General features: G+C 35.9%; 1 long non-coding RNA gene across 1 annotated transcript in view; it reads right to left on the bottom strand.

Annotated features, from left to right (window-relative positions):
• Positions 1-9430: 9430 nt before the first annotated feature.
• Positions 9431-17555, bottom strand: part of LOC148213823 (uncharacterized) — a 161407-nt gene continuing 153282 nt past the window's right edge. Inside the window, exon 3 of the long non-coding RNA XR_015793855.1 lies at positions 9431-9464. This is a non-coding gene — a long non-coding RNA (uncharacterized LOC148213823). The remainder of the gene's footprint in view (positions 9465-17555) is intronic.

Raw genomic sequence — 17555 nt, forward strand, 5'->3', positions numbered from 1 at the left:
ATTGTAACTTGGGAAGAGGTGGCTGACAGCTACAGAGGAAGGACACACAATAAGGCAACCTTGAGTGTTCCCATAACTTTAAGCAAAGCCAAAGGAATCGCCCACTCTGTGTTGTTCATGGACAGGTTTACACATTCTAATAAGCCAGAACTCTTTTAGATTGTGACTTTTAATGCGCATACTAGTCCAGACACCCAGGTCATTCCCTTGGTTGGTCCTGTGAACCCTACAGGCTAAACAAACTAGGAAATTACTTACAAAGGGTTGCTAGGGATTCACAGAGTCTGACATAGCAACAACTGTGGGATTGGCTGCTGGGCCTCTGACTTCTTCCAATAAGATACAAGTTCAGTTGTCCCTCCTTTGTGGGGAGGAGGCTTTTGGAAAAGCCAGGAGTGGTTAGGTCTCCCTGTTCTGCTGTTCATCATTCCCAGTCTTTGGGGGCTGCAGGCCCTGAAGGGGAAGCCAAGGTTGCCTCTGAAAGTTGTTTGCTGGATGTCTTGATAGCATAAAGTGGAAGGAAGGATTTGTGTGGCTTAGGTACCACCTCTCTTTTTCTGGTCAAGCGATTCTGCATTGCTTCTGCATTCTGGGTGGTCAAAGGAGACCACCTGGACCTGGTGGATCAGCCTGTCTTCCAGTGGGCAGAAAAGGGAGCAGCTTCTAGCATCACATCTCCATTCAGTAAAGCCTAGGGGTTATCCCTTGTGGTTATGTCAGCTTAGTTTATAGAGACCGACAGGGAGAGGGGCTTGGGGACTCCAGTTCACCCCAGTCAGGAAAACCCAAGGGGAGCCCAAGTTGGTCTCTTGGTTGTAGCAGCCTCAGTGTTGAACCAACAACCTGCCAGTAATCCCTGACCAGAGGAGATTTTGGCTAAGGAAATTAAGGAGCCAAACCACTCTTCCCTTGCCCACTAGGTGTTATACCTTTGTTCCTGTTTAATATTATGACCTCATTTCTTACAGCTTTTATTTATTTATATCCCTCTTACCCTTCACAGTTTGCTTAGCCTGTGAATCTTTGTTGTGATTGATTGTTAGGACAGGAAGGATCAATGAATCCTAGTTGCATTGTAACATTCAACAAACCATAAAGGAAGACTTTTTGGTTGGTTTGTTCACTCTTGCTGGGAGAAAGAACCCAGCAGAACTATCAGGCATATTTGCTGGATCACAATAAACCAGAATTGTTATCCGACATGCAAACTGAATACTTGGATGAAGGGGTGCTTTGTTATACATTCATTATAGAATGTAGAATTTAGCAAAGGCACCTAACATATCAAAGTAAATAAACTTCTGATATAAAGGCCTTCCGGGCTAAACCTGCCTATAAAGCTTCTAGTGGCTGAAAAGTATTGAATAAGGAACAGAAAATAAACTGATGATCTTCTTTCCCCAAAGTAGCTGATTTTAGCTGTAATCATGCATTTCATTATTATGATAGTACATTTGGAAAAGAAAATGCATACTGTTCTATGTGACGTTGAACAGAGATGTTGAATTTCAAGGATAGCATTTTTTGGAAAAAAAATGTTCCTGCCATGTTTAAAAGTTATGTCAAAATATAGGACTGAAAAAATTCCATATTGCTTTTCCTCCTTTATATTTTTTACACATAGTTTTCTAAAAGTTAGCTGGCAGCAATAAAACTCCTTTCTTGTAAGGAAGAAAAGTGAAACTTTTCTCTTTAATGACTCTGCTTTCTGCCTCTCACACTAGGCCTGTACAAAAGAAATATAGTAACCTGAGAAAAAGGCTTCTAAGAAAAAGAAGTTGATCTGGGATAGGCTTTCCTTAATAAGCTCGACATCATCACAAAGTTTGCAAGATCCAGGTCTCCCTATGTTTGGAATAAGGAACAGAAAAAAGGTAGGAGCTGCCAAAAGTAAAATTGTGATTACTTATGGAAGTGATTCAATTGGCAGAAAATAATTTGGGTAGATAAACTTACTATAATGAAATCTTTTTTCCCTCACATCAAATTTGGTTTGTTTGGGGGGTTTTTTGTACTTGGGTTATGAGCCTGGTGGTTTGGAATCATCAGTACTGGGGAAACAGCATTGCAGCTAGTCCTCACTTACTGACCACAATTGAGGTTGGCAACATTTCACATGACCATGCCAGACTTACAACCTCATGTCAGTTTCCATTGTTAAGTGAATCACCAGAGTCAGTAAGCAGGACATCATGTGACTGTAACTTGCAATTTCATTTCCACATTCTCCATTAATTCTGCTTGTTGGAAGCTGGTTGTGAAACATACAAATGGCAATCACATGACCTCAGGACGCTGCAACAGGCACAAATGTAAGGATTGGTTGAAAAGCTGTTTTTTTAAACCATCGTAACTTTGAACAGTCACTAAACAAGGTAGCTGGCAAGTGAGGACTTCCTATAAATCATCTGACTATAGCCGAGCTTAACTCAGAGCCAGCAGTAGTAGCCAAGTAGATGCCTTTTGGCTAATCTTGGTGACAACCATCTTGCCCAAATGTCTTGCTTGATCACTGAATTGAGTAGTCAGATTTGGACATTTTTTCAATAGGCCAGGCTTACATAGTCTTTCTTAGGCGTGGAAGTGGAGTGCCAGACCAGAAACTAAACTTGATTAATTTTGATTGTAAAACATTTAATTAAAATAATTAGACAGTGACTTCCCAAGTATTGAATAGATGTTCTCTCCTGTCACATTAAACATTATAATTCAATAGTAACTTTTAAGAGGCTGGGGAAGCGGTGCAGCCCTGGAACTGCTACTTGAGCATCCAACTCCATGGATGCTCACAAGTACTTGGTGAACATAGACCATAGTTTGATGATGGCTTAGAAAAGGTAAGGAGGGAAGTAAACACGATTGGGAATATAGCTTTTAAAAATGCAGTATTTATAAATATTCATCTGATCAGAAGGCAAGCATTTGATATGTTCTCCAGTGTTCTATTATTTCATCCTAGACAGAATTCTCCCTTCTTTTTTTAGCCTAATAGAATTACTAAAATTAAGTCAGATGTTATGCTCTCTCTATTATGAATGTGCATGTGCTCATTCATATAACTCTGCCAAGTGGTATTGTAAAAAAAAAATAGTGCATAGATATTTGTATGGGTGTGATTCACTGTTGTGCACATGCATTCCTGTCCACTGGCAAAACACGTGGTGCAGAGATTGAGATGTTGGAACAGGACTGGGGAGACTCACCTGCAACATGGGTGACTTTGGACCATAATAAATTGCCATGTTAAGACATTTTTGCACATTTTACCAGTGCTTATACATCTTAACAAAACTATTATTTCAAAAATTGTGGTCACTAGGAATTGAAAACAACTTGATGACACATAATCAATAAATCAATCAATTTCAAAAATTTACAAATGTATTGTGTATACACTTTTATAGGTTGGACTCCACTCCCTCATGTGCATGAACAGTTATGCAGGAGAGAACAAAGTATGTGCCATAGTTACAGGAAATGAAAATGCAGAAGAAGGAAGAAATTACATTATTATTGTGACAATAATGCTGAGTCTTAAAAGTACAGTATAGAATAGAATTAGGGTGTCTATTCACAAAGCAGTAAGGAAGGACAATATGGATATCCTGGCATTATCTAGCTGAATGATACATGTTCCCAGTAATATAGTGAGTTAATAAAAATGAACAAATCAGTTTTATGTATTATTACAGAGACCTTCAGCAAAACAAAAACTATTCAACACCGATGCTATTTCATTCCACATTCCATTCCAACTCAATATAGAAATTAAAGCTACAACAATAGACATTCTTTTGCTATTTGCTAAAACAGTGAGCCACCTGGAAATTGTAGGCATTTCTTTCTTCAATGCAGCCAATATTTGTAACCTTGGTTTTATTGTATCTATTTATAGATTAGACACACACAAACAGATATCCATACCATGATAAAAGTAATTATTATCTAAGCACAGTTTCATTCAGTAGGACTGATGAGGCAGAAAGCCCCATAATCTCATTTATAGCAGATGTGTTTGTGATATATGTGACTGTGCCTTCAGTAAAAAAAATAATGGTGAATCTTTGTAAATTACTAGACTTGCATCAGTTGGAATCTTTTTGGCTAATAAGCCCATTGAATCTGGATAGGGATCCTAATAGGATGACCTATTTAGGAACTATCATAATTTAAGAGACCTCAGAATCTATACTGTTTTTTAACTAAATTGTCTTTGGTCCTGTCTTCTCCAACATCTATAACCATGAATATTGATAAGTACCAGAATGTTCTTCCAGTAAGAGAGGGAAAGAGGAAAACAAGCTGTTCTGGTCCGCGGCCCAGAACTTGGAGTAAATGCTCTTTGAGTTGCCCAGACTTACTTCTCCAAATTTCTCCAGTCAATGTATTATGCTGAATTCCTAATGAATACAGTGGGATTTACAACTCTAGTAACTACATATATTTTCAGTTCAAGCTGAAGACACTTAACCTTTAAGTAACTTGTATTTAACTCAGAATCCTTGAGTAGACAAGTGCAGAATTGTGCTGTTCATAATGATTATAGTAGTTTTCTGCTTTTGATGAGTAGGTTTTCTGAATAAATCATGGTTAAATTCAGGCAAATTTTAAAAGTCTTTGATAAAGAATGACAGTACTGGAATAACTTGTATCTGGAACTCGTATTTGTTCACATGTCTCTTCAAGGATATAAACAAGAAATTTATTAAAAGTAAGAAATTGTAAGGCTCTAGGTAACCTTTACTAAGCTTTGTTATTCTTATAAGAGTTATGACATTCTCCCAGCCGATGGCAGAAGTAAGAAAAGAAGGCAGATCCATCAAACTTTGTCTTCCTACAATACTCATCCAACAGCTATACTACAAGTTATAATAAAAAGAGAAACTAAGATTGTTAGAACAGTAAGAAACCTTAGACTTCTTATTCTCCCTTTCCTTTACACCCCCTTCCTTTTTATGTAATCTTCAAGATTTTAAATCTGATGACAAGAAAGATCTCTTTTTATTAACCTGGAAACTATATGGAAAGGTTTCTGGCAAAAATGCAGAATATAAATGCCTTAAACAAGCAACCTTGCAGTCAAATATTTTCAATCAGATATAGATGGATCTACTGTATTTATTTTAGTAGATGATTCCAATTTTAAGACTTGAATCGCTTGTGATTTTTTAAAAAAATATGTATTTATTTGAGGTATTACTAAACTGATTAAAGCATTTATTTACTTCTCCACAAGGTAAAAGAGTGTCTCAGAATAGATTATATTATGAAAAGGAAGGAGAATATAATCAATATCACAGCAAGTGTGGCAGCACTCAGAACTGCAGGAGAGATGTTGAAAAAGAGCTGTTTTCAGGGGGGGAAATCTTGTTTCTCTATTTAATTCAAATACATTTCAGTCCATGATAGAGACTGGGTTACTTCCTTCAACTCCTTCTGACTCATTTCTTTGAAAGAGCCTTATTACTGAGTGTGAAAAATCATGAAACAACCTTTTATTTATAAGCCACCTGCTAGGTGTCACCCCAAAAATGCAGGAACCTCTCTCTCCACCTAAGACATGCTGTTACAAGTGGGCGGTATATGGAAACTGCAATATACAGAATGAGGGGGAAATGATGAATTGCACAGCTTGAGATGGATTGGTAAAACAGAGAGGTGACCACCCCTACCATTAAACATGAGTTTATTCTAAAGAAATCTCCTACTCATCCCACCTCCTTATAAAACACATTTCTTGGAAGAAAGAACAGATTGTAATTTAGAATAATTTGCTATTAAAGTTTTTTATTATCTTTTAAATTTTTAGAACCTTTCCCATTGTTACTTCAAGATGGATGCAGTAATGTATCAAATGATTGCAAAGAATACATGTGAGTGTATTATACGTGCATCCTTTCTGCCAATTGCTCTAGTTGCTTTCTATAGTCCAAAATCCATAGTGAGATGATATCTTTGTTAAGCCAATAACAAATTACAGTGTAGCAGCATTTTTTTTCCAGTTCCCAAAAGGCTGGAATGGGGTGGGGTGGGGGTAGAAAATAATTCACTATATCTACATCCAATTACATTGTTAGATTGAAGACAAGACAAGAATTTGAACCCTATTAGATATAGAAATGGCGTTAGGTAGTACCATGGAGTTCCCCCAACTTCTTCGGCAGAAAAATAAATACTAACTGATTATCCATTTTTTGAAATAATAAAATACCACTATTAAAGTTAAAATTGTTTCTATCCTCTGCAAAAAAACAAGAGCCCTTGGTAAATTGGTTTCAATAAAACATAATAGAAGGCTACACTGATAGTCTGGTGAGCAATTATTCTTCATGTGGAAGATACTGGGACCCAGAAGCAATGACTCAGTGTTTATCTTTGGAGGACTGGATTTGGAAATCATAAAAAGTATAGTATAGTGTTGATTACATTCATTGTATTTACTGAATATCAGCCAACTTCACAGAATATAGAGTTTGCTAGTGGTTCTGAAATAAATAGAATGAGCTGATGTTTAAAAATTGCATTGGATACATATAAAAACTACAAAAGACTAACAGTTCAGAATTCCTGGCTTAAATGCTTTAAATGTAAAATATTTTAAACCTTAAACAGCAAAGCTTGGTGAAGTCATACTAGTTTAAATGTGCATTATAAATGAATTACAATATATAGCTGATAGCCATGCATGAGAAATTTCAAATCACAAATAAATCAATAGGTGAATAAACTGAATTTTTCAGCAAAAAATTTAAATCAACCAAAAATTCTTACATTTCATTAATGTCAGAACACAAATTACTATAGAGAAGTCTAATATTTATTGCTACTATTTTTCTTGTTTATGATATCATTCAGAGATAGATAGAATTGCACAGTTCAGATTTGATTGAGTAATGATGCCTGAAAGATTTTCTTGCATTTTGCCAAGTTATACAATAACTCCCTTGTGCCTATTTGAACTAGAAATTTTCAGAACTGTCTTTTGCTTCATCATTTAGGCTGTGTTAGATGAAGCTAATCTTTCTGACATTATCAAATACATCCATTTAAAGTTTATGTAATTCAATTAGATTTGTTCCATTTAAACTTTTTTACCTTCCTAGACTACATAAAATTAAAGTTTGAAACCTTTTCATTTCAGTCTTATTTTATAATCTAGGGATTAGCCTAATGCAGTCATTCTATCTACCATTTTATTATAAGAGAACTCTGAACATTGATGTAATAAACCTGCAAAAAGCCAAGTTTATAGCTTTTAAAAAGCAGAAATTTCTTTTCATTGCCTACCTCCAAAAGCACAGTAATTTTGACTAAAAAGGGCAACTTAGAGTGCTAATTCACTTTGGAAGCATTTATGTCCCCCATTACATAGCAGGGGTGTTAACTTACCATCCTAGGGGCCAACCTCCCTTGTGGTTTTCTAAGTAGGCATAGCATAAATAAAACAAGTAGCCCACCTACATTTTTGTTGTTGTCCTATCTATCTTTCAGTGCTCCCCCTACCTTCCAAATTTGATAACAGCAGCTCTTGGCCACCAGAAGTTTACCCATCCTTATTGTATGGCTGTCACTGTATTTCTGGTGAAAGGTTGATTCCCCCACAGAATTGTAAAACATGTCTGGTTTTACAGGACATTTCCAGGTTCCCTTGTTTTACAAGTTTAGTAACACATTTATTTCAAGCTCAGTGTATTACAGTATCCAGTTCAAGTACTGTAACTGAGCCCTCTAAAACTATTAGATAGTCTTGTATAAATGGCTACCTCCAGATGTATACAATCAATCTTCATAATTCTCTTTTACCCATGTGGATGAGGATGATGAAAATTTAACACATTTGGAGAAAACCAAACTGAGAAAGACTGTTATGGTACTAGATGACAAAAATAATTTTCACTTCACAAAGATGTTTCACTTGTACATTACAACTAAGAATTGCTGGTTCAAGAGCAGAGCAATCATGGAACAACAGCTAAGCAGAGAAGATGCTCTATTCACTGTAGTGTATTAACACTAATTATTCTTCACTGAAATATGCAAAAATGTATTTTAATGGGAAGCAATAACTACAAGCTTAAGATTGATAGAGGCTGAATAAATATTTTTTTCAGAGGAATTGACCATGTGGCTAGATAGCTGAAGAGTTTCCAAATGATATCTGATGCAGGTGTAATGTATAGCTTTAAAGAGTTACAAGCGTGTTTTTCAGAGGATGGTGATGATGAAACAGATTTCTTCCTGTGGAATACAGATAATGCCTCTGTTTCCCAGTCAACAAAACCAAAAAATAGCTGACAAACTGGTTCTCATGGTCTTGGGTTTGTGCTCTTCAGAGGTTTTGTCGTCTGCCCAAATATACTGTGTGACAGATAATTTATGTAATATAAATGATGTTAGCTTTTAAATTTTATCTCAGTGGATTGTTAAGGAGAGCATATCTACTTGAGTTTATTTGCCTTAATCCTATGGAACAATTTTGAGCACTAAAGAACATTCTGAAAATAATGGGAACAGTCTTAAGGTTGCCAATCTAACACTAACAGTTACTTTGTTGACAGCTAAATTATAGTAGGCTGCAATACTTCACCTGGTTACCATTAGTAAATCCCATGGAATTTAGTAGGATTTACTTCCACCTTAATATGCATAACATCATCTGAAAGTCAATGTTCCAAAGTTTTGCACTGCAGCTTTAGCTTTTCAGTATGTTGACTAGAATACTCAGAATATAAAACATTTTTTAAGTACAGTAACAACAAGATTTGCTCAGTTTTTATTTCACTGAAAAGATTTTTTAGCTTGATACTTTGTGACATTAGAGCTTGCTTGTTGAAACCATTTTGAAAATCATTTTGGCCCCCTAGTGATAAAATACATCTTAATTTATACTTCTTATAATCTGTAACTCTTTCCTCCACACATTTCTTAATGTAAGTCTTTTAATGACCATGGTTGTTATTTGCTTCAGAAGGGCCTATGCCAAATTCATGACCAACTATGCTTCAGTCTGGTTTCAAAATCAGATCAGTTCCAAGACCATAAACCTATAAATCTAAGACAAAGTACAGCCAAGCTTTCAAACACTGATTTCACAATGCCTTTCAAGACTTGGACCACTATAAAGTCAGTCATATGTTTCTGGGGATAATAGTCGGCACACTGTCACAAATCAAAGCCCAGGAGAAATATTACCAAAAATAAATAGTAAGAGATTCAACTACTAAATACACACACATTTTAATAACTTCCTGAAACAAAACAACTAGACAATTATCTGTGTACAAGCATGATACTTCCTATCCTGAAAAGATATCCACACAATTAAAGTTAATATAATTTGCAAGTAATATACCAACTCAAATATTTCTAAAACAATTAACCACACCATAGCAAAAACTGAACAAAAATAAACTTACCCTGAGTGTGTAGATTTTGATTCGGTTCTAAATTCTTCACCCTGAGACCTGAAAGGAAAGAAGGGGAAGATATAGATGACATTGACATTAAAGAAATGTTTGAAATAACACCCAGTTAAATAAATTATAAATTAACAGTACAACAAATGAATGGAAATTCATTCTTGAATTGCTTAGAATTTGTATTTGCTACCTCTTAATATCATGTAAGGTAGCTATCTTATATAAAATACCACAGAAGAGAAAGATACAGTAGAACCTTTAGAAGATCAGCATAACAGCCAGCACCAAAATTCAGTTAGTATTCAGATTAAAGGAACATTAGGTAACTTAAATTCTGCATAGAACAAGTAAAAGAGAAGTGCTTGGTAATAAAAGTACCGTGTAACTCCTCACATGCAGAAACAAAACTTCTTTTTCCCTTCATTACAGCACAGTATTATATTTTATTTGACAAGAATATAATGGCAACATTGACTTGACTTTCTACTGATGGAATTCCTTCCATTCATGCAAGACATTTTTATCAGGGACAGAAGGCACAGCTAGCTATCCAAGGCTCAAAACTCTACAGTTAAAGTCTACATTTGGATGGGAGGAGTCTGTGGATGGCTAGGGATCTGTAGAATCCAAAACCACGTTAATTCATGGCTCTCAGCCATGCCATCCTCAGCTGCCTTAATTGCTTCCCCCCATTGACTTCAATGGGGAACTAAAATAAATACTGCCAACCATGAAGGGAAAAATAATCCCTCCCCATTTCTCGTCCCCATCTGCTGCCCTAGCTAGTGTGAACAAATGGGAATGTAGTAATCAGTCTGTCATTTCTCTTTCACAGTCACTTGGAACTGCATTGTAAAATATTCACCTTTGATTATAACAAGGAACTGAAGGCTGCTATACTTGGTCAATGTGGTATTTTTATTTTTGATAAAAGGACAATGAAATTAGCTGATGGTATGCTTCAAAAGTTCCAAAAACTATCCCCTTTTCTCAAAGCTACATGAATTTCAGAAGCATTTTATACTTTCTTAATGTGAAAGAAGACAGTTTTGCAGTCAAAGGGTTTGTTTTTTTCTTACTTGGTTCCAAAGCGATGACAACAACAACAAATGAAATAAATGAAATCATAACAAGAAAAAAAATCCTTACAGCTGAACACACAATGTCCTTTCTATGACTGGAAATATGATCCCCCTCAGTAGATCTTCACACTAAATATATTCATATATATTTTAAATTGATATCTCCTGCCTCATTTTAACACAGGGATGGGCAACATTTCTCTAGCTTGTGACCTCACATTTTATTAATTGATTTTGGATACTAGACATCCAAGGGCTCTGGGAGATGTGGTGACATGAAATATCACCGGAAGTCAGTGTGGAATTTTGGCTCTCCTCTTTTTAAAAGTTTTTTTTTTTAAGTTAACCCTATCAGTTAATATGTTTATTTCCCATCAAAAGTTAGGGGGAAATTATGCTTTCAGTATGGATCTGTAAAGATGCATAATTCCCCTTTGATCTCACTGTATGCGGAGAAGACAGTGAAACTTCTGAAACAAATTTTGGCAGTGTACCATGGAGTATTATGTTGGTTGTCCATTCTTTCTTGTACCATATGTGTGAGTAGAAGCATGATAGCATCAGATAAAAGTCTGACTATATGATCTAACTGTATCATATTTCTCCAGCCTGATATGTTTCAGATGTGTTGGCCATGATATCTGAAAATTCTGGGAGGTGTAGTTTCACCCTATCTGGAAGGCATCAGACAGGATGGATCTGAAGACTGTTATCTTACTCTGTCTATTGATTATATGACTTTCTTTGTGTTTGAGATAACTTTTGGTATGTGATTGAATTGGAGATATTCTACAGTTTCTGAAAAATTCCTGATTTGGCTCTTTATCTCTTCAATTTTTGTATAGAGGAGCAGCTACAACTGGGCAGAATGCCCTTATTCCTAAATGTTGTTAATACAGACAGATAATAAATCTAAGAGTTGAAGAACTTCCAGCAACCTCAAATATTATAATCTCTGAAAAAAGCAAATACAAATTCTTTCTGTGTTGCTATTATTTACTTGCTTCTTAATTAAAAAGGAACTAAGAATGATTGCATATTAATCAACTGAATTTTCTAAGTTTTCTATCAATATGCAAAAATATCACTGTAGTAAAAAACATACTACTTATGGCTCCATGAATAAAATACCTCATTAGGGGTTGTGCCACTATGAATGCACAAATATGCAAGATCAATTCAAATTTGTAAAGTGGTATGATTCACCTCAAATTTGTAATTCAAGATCTGGAGGATTGGTTTGTGATTAGAACCAATTTGCAATTAGAAATTCAATTCAAGTTTTTCCTGGAATAGGAAAAAAAAAAAAGATGGCTTGAAAAGATCAGAGGTCATTTAGAGGACAATGCACATACAAAGTTTCAGCCAGATAGCTCAAGATTTTCACAATAATAATTTTTAAAAATATTCTCCTTGCATCTTTTCAAGAGAGACATAGCAAGAAAGATAAAAGGACAGTGCCTCCACATTATCCAGCAAAGTACCTGTCAAAAGTACCTATCAAAGTATCCTACACCAATTTAAAATAAAAATGTTCAAAAAGTGTTTAAATATAAACTCTAATTAAGGACTGAAGAATCTACAGCTCTCTGTACTGTGTACTTTCTGTTTTGCACTGACAGATAGGTCATATGACTCATTGGTAAGGTTAGCCTCTTGTGGGATTGACTTCTACAATAACTTGTTTTTAAAAATATCTGAGTAGTAATTGTAGTATCACTATTGTGCATACCTTATGCTGTAGTAGTCTCACAGCATGAATACTAGCTCAGAGTCACAGAACATAAATGACATGAGAGATGTAAACAGCAGAAAAAAAACCCAGGAACTTTGTTTTAAATGTTCATGAAGAGTGAGAAAGGGGGACTGCTGAAGAATTAAAGATAGAATAGATATGGAAATAACATGGACTATACTACAAGTCAGACTCATTGACTCAGAATTCAGAATGGAAAAGGCTAAAAGGATATAGTTTGGGGAAAGGTAGAGGATCACACAAGAATAAGCAAGGCAGATAAAAAAGAATAGAAGAATAAATCTGAGTCTCTGATTAAGTAAACACATCTAAATTTTGAGTGGAAGAGCGATTCACAAATAGCAGAGCAGCACATTCCCAAGTTTGCTGATAGGTAAAGCTTGTGGAAATTATATTGATTATATTGATATCAGAGACCCATCACACTACTCAGTCTTCTCCCCTCAACAACTTTGTCCATTTGGGTTCCAACATGTTTCACAATCTGCAAAGCCAAAAAGTTCACTGAATATCCAGAACACTTTCACATCTCTCTGAAGCTATTCGAAGACAGCAGATTTGATTCAACACCAAATCCATTCAATGACACAATTCAAAGGGCTGATTCAATTGAATCTCTTTCTAACTGATTCACACCTCTGAAGCTCTATGCAGCCATAAGTGCCACATTCTTTTCAGAGGGGGCAAAGTTGCTGGCAACTTTTGCTCTTTACACACAGTGTCACTCATTCTTTTTATTTTTTTCCTTGCTTGATCTTTATTTTTCCTTCCAATTCCTGAGCTCGCAATCTTGATTCAGCTTTGCAATATTCTTTGACTCCTTTTTTCTTTTTCCATACATAGTTACTTTATATCAGTAAACCCTGTCATTAAAAACAATTGTAGTATTTACAGACCATGTACATATCTGTACATTCGTACATAGGCTACGAAGTGTCATTCTACACTTGAAGTGAATGGAGGTAGGTCCAAAGGGAGTAGTAATAGTGTATACTAATTTTTCACAGGAGTAAGAGTTTGGACATGTTGGAATGAAGTATATCAGGCTGTAGTGGAAACAGTCACATCATGCAAACATTTCTCTATAGTGAAAAAAATTAACATGGCCGTGAGCAGCATGGTTCAGATTGTGTCCTTCCTTGGTGTTTTCCTTGGAATAATTCCTAGTGGGCTATGGTTCTCTATAGCAATAAACAAGAAAGAATCTTGGTTACCTTAAATAATTATCAATCATTTAACAAACATAGCGTACCTGACAGATACATGGATTATGTGATCCTTGAACCTCATAAAATAAACATTGTAACAAAATAGCCATATTCTGTTTGTGATTTGTTCAGTTTCTTTTTAACTGGAGGTGGACTCTTGAGCATTGGAGACAATTCAAAACTCTATTTTGCTCACAGTCAGAATAGTACAGAATGTTATCATTTGAAGATGATGAAACATATTTCTATATTCCATGGCCCTGAATGTGAAAATTAATTGTCAATTTGTTAATTCCCTTGACTTCTGTTATTATTCTGTTTATCTGTTTGCTTCTACCCTTGGGGGGCAGATGGAGAGAAGGGAAGAGAAGGGAGAGGACAGATGATACAGTATTTCCTGGGTATACTCACATGCACAAATTAATTGGTCAATAATTTGCAGAATATACATTTTAAGATATATTTATACTGCATTGTGTTGTATGAAAGACAGTGCTTTCTGAATATCTCAGAAGAAGAATTCTATTTGGCATGAATTGAGCTGATAAAAATTGTGTAGACATGTAAGTAATTCTGAGATTTCATCTATCACTCTTTTTCTTTGTTACTGTTGCCTTTGGTTACTAGTGTCTTAAGTTTTTTTTTTTTTTTTGGCTTTGTTTTCAATTTATTATGTGTCAAATAACTGACAAGTATCCAAACAGTCTTTAATAATAACTCATGGTGTTCTGAAGTAGCCAGGAAGAAAAATAATATACAGAATAGAGTTTAGAATAACTAGGTGGGTTGAAGAAATAGCAAGAACAATTTCTTGAAGAGTCTTTAAATGGGACTAACAATGATTTGGTTAATTCCACAGAGAACATTAGGCACAGAGGGAAGGAACTAAAGCAGATATGGAAGAATACACAAATGATTCGCATAGGAGGAGGAGAGTTAGAAGGATAGTCAGGGCAACCAAATCATTACATAAAGTGGCTCAACGAACTGGAGGTAGAAACTAGAATACAAATAGCATGGCTTCCAGTGTTAATGGTACAGTTTAAAGTGACTGAAAGAAAGGGTGAAGGAAAAAAAATAAGGCATGCGAATTCTTGACTTCTTTACAACCCCTTTACCAGATATGGCCTTAGGAGGTATTAGTATTGTCCTCTGTGTAACAAAGTAACATGTTGTGTGTGTGTGTGTTTGTGCACAGGGACTAATGATGGGTGTGCACATGTATTGCCTGTCTGTCTGTGTATGCAGGGGTTTATAAAGGCTCGACCCGAATGGGTGCATACATATTGCCTCTGTTTGTGTTTCTGCTCTTGTTGTGTGTTCCATCTGTTTGTTTTTTTGTTTATGGGTACCTTGGGAAACATGGAGTGTGTGTCAGATGCATTGCTATAGGTCATGTGACAGGAAGGAAGGAAAGAAGGAAGGAAGGAGGGAGGGAAGGAAGGAGGGAAGACTGGAGCAGTCAGTAACATTCTAAGCAGCTGCCCAGCTATCTTTCCCATAGGGATCCTTTGGGGGATCTTTTTTGGGGACCTTCCTTGTTCCTTGCAGCCCAGGGCTGATCTGACCCATTTCCAACTTGGTTAGTTCTCTGCCACACCAAATTTGGTCCCATTCTTTGCTGGTTTGGGAGTTATCCTGTGGATAGTTCTGAGCCCCATTGGGTTGGAATAGAACTTAAAAAAGAAAAGTCCAGAGTGCAAAAATGATTATAGTGAAATGAGGGAATGGAAGAGGAGTTCTATTAAGAGTCTGTAACCTTGTGGACAGGATCTCTGGTGTTGCTTGCCTTGTTCCTTTTAGATTACTAATGGATATAAGAACTAACCTCATATAGAACTGGTGGTAACAGTTACAAATAATTAAGACTAACTGTGCTGGAGAACTGAGGTTAGGCTGGATCTTCATAGATTTTTTAAATCTCATATGGCATTGAATTTAACCTAAACAAAACTTGGTTCTCTTGGAACAGCTCAAGTTTGTACTCAACTTGGGATGTAAGAAAAGGCAAGATGAAGACCTCCTGCTTGTTTAGACTTCCTTTCATAAAATCTTGGTTTTGGTCAAAAGAAGGGTAAAAGGGATATGGATTTCCCTAGATGAGGGAACTGAGTTTTTAATCCATCTATGTGTTTCTGTTTATATTTATTTTTACATGTTGTGTAAGTTACTGTTACAGTTTTTTAAAATAGTAATAATTTTAGCATGTGACGCCTGGGAAAACTGCTTTGGAGGCTAGTGAATGGTCCTGATGGTTTGAGTTTTCTCCCAGATGGGTTTAATGCAAAAGTAGAGACCCTACACCTACTGCTGCCTTTTCCAGAATTCTTTATTCCTAAATTAATATACCATCCCAGACAAAACAGCAGTGAAGATACTCAAAATGCTAACAATGCACTGTGAATCTTGGCAGTTTCTTAACCTTGAGTTCTCTGTTCTGAAAACATGTACAACAGCTATATTTGATCTTAATTGTTCTGAACTGTCACAATTGGCTATATCATGCAGGAAGAAAAGATAAATTGTTTCAAGCACAGGTATCATGCAACAAAACTTTTTAAAGTTGTGTTCATATCACTGGGAACAGTGGTTGTAATGTGGTATTTCATATCAGTCAGTAATAATATTCATCCACAGTTTTTCTGCGTAGATTGCTTTTTTGGAATCAATGTTTCCTATGGTTCATACTTTTTCACTTATGTCTTGCCTCATCTAAATGTCATCCATCCATCCATCCATCCATCCATCCATCCATCCATCCATCCATCCATCCATCCATCTATCTATCTATCTATCTATCTATCTATCTATCTATCTATCTATCTATCTATCTATCTATCTATCTATCTATCTATCTATCATCAGAGACTGCTTTGACTGTAAAGTACCTAACTAAACACTCACACTACCAGAGCAAGAATGGGCAATCTGTAGTTCTCCAGTTGTTGTTGGAAAACTCCAGTGAGAGTTGGAATTGGACAACAGTTGGAGAATCATAGGCTGAACATCCCTGAGACTCTGGTCTAGAGACTAAGTCATATTTTCAAATTGGAATAAAAGCAAAAGAAAAGCACAAGTGGACTATTCAAAGTGTAATTTAGCAAAACAGTCCAGATGTCTCAAACTATCATATTATTCAGCTGAGGGGGAAAAACCCTTGCACATATGCAATCAAAGCTACAAGACAGATGAAATAATACCGCTGTGTAAAGTACTATTGCTTCCCGAGGCGTTGGAATAAAATGTTTCTTGGAATCCTTCAAGAAAATACTAGGTAAGTAGACAAATGAAATAAATTATCTGTGTACAGCAGATATGGAGAATCAAAAATCGAAATCACAGGTGCAAAATGAGAGTGTAATCATTCCTAGCAAGTACAGAAAAAAATGACAAGCTATGTCAAGTTTATGACATAAGCTGATACATTTTTTCTGAGCTCTTGCTGTTTGTGTGGTTATTAGAGGAAACCTGTGGTTATTAGAAGAAACCTTTCTTCTGTCAGTTTGGTTTTTTAAGATATTGAGTAAGGGGGAAAAAACCCTTGCCTTATGAAAATCAATTTGCCATGAACTTTGAAATGAGGGTTTAAAAAGCTGGGAAACAACATTACTGTACTATCAAAATATTTATGCTATTCAGTTAGGAATGGAGTCCTGCCCTTCAACCCAAAAACTGTTGATAGTGGTCAGTGACTCATTCATCTTCTTTAGAATAACTCAGAAGATTCACCTGAGGACTTTGGCAAACACTTGATGGTCTGTGGTTTCACTAACACTATTTTGATAAATACAAAAAACTGGTATCCTTTGCATTAGGTAATAAAGTTGCTTGATTTACTGATGCCCATATATCAATTATATGTACTTCTTATTGGCAGAATGCTTCAGTTCTTAAGCAGCCTGACTGGTTGGCAAAACTTGAAATATCCACAAAGGATTCACACAACCAAAGGCATCTCTAGGGTCGAGTCAGGAAATCAAGATGGGAGACACAATCACACAATCAAAGCCTGGTTTTCTCATGCTTCTCCCATGTGCAATGCATGTAAAAAAGTTGGGGGGGGGGGGAGATTTGATCACATGGTTGTGGA

This window comes from Python bivittatus, unplaced genomic scaffold (genome assembly GCF_059951505.1).
Source record: "Python bivittatus isolate LINGU-HERP-01145 unplaced genomic scaffold, Pbiv_v1 ctg000850_np1212, whole genome shotgun sequence".
In the NCBI taxonomy this organism is placed as follows: Eukaryota; Metazoa; Chordata; class Lepidosauria; order Squamata; family Pythonidae; genus Python; species Python bivittatus.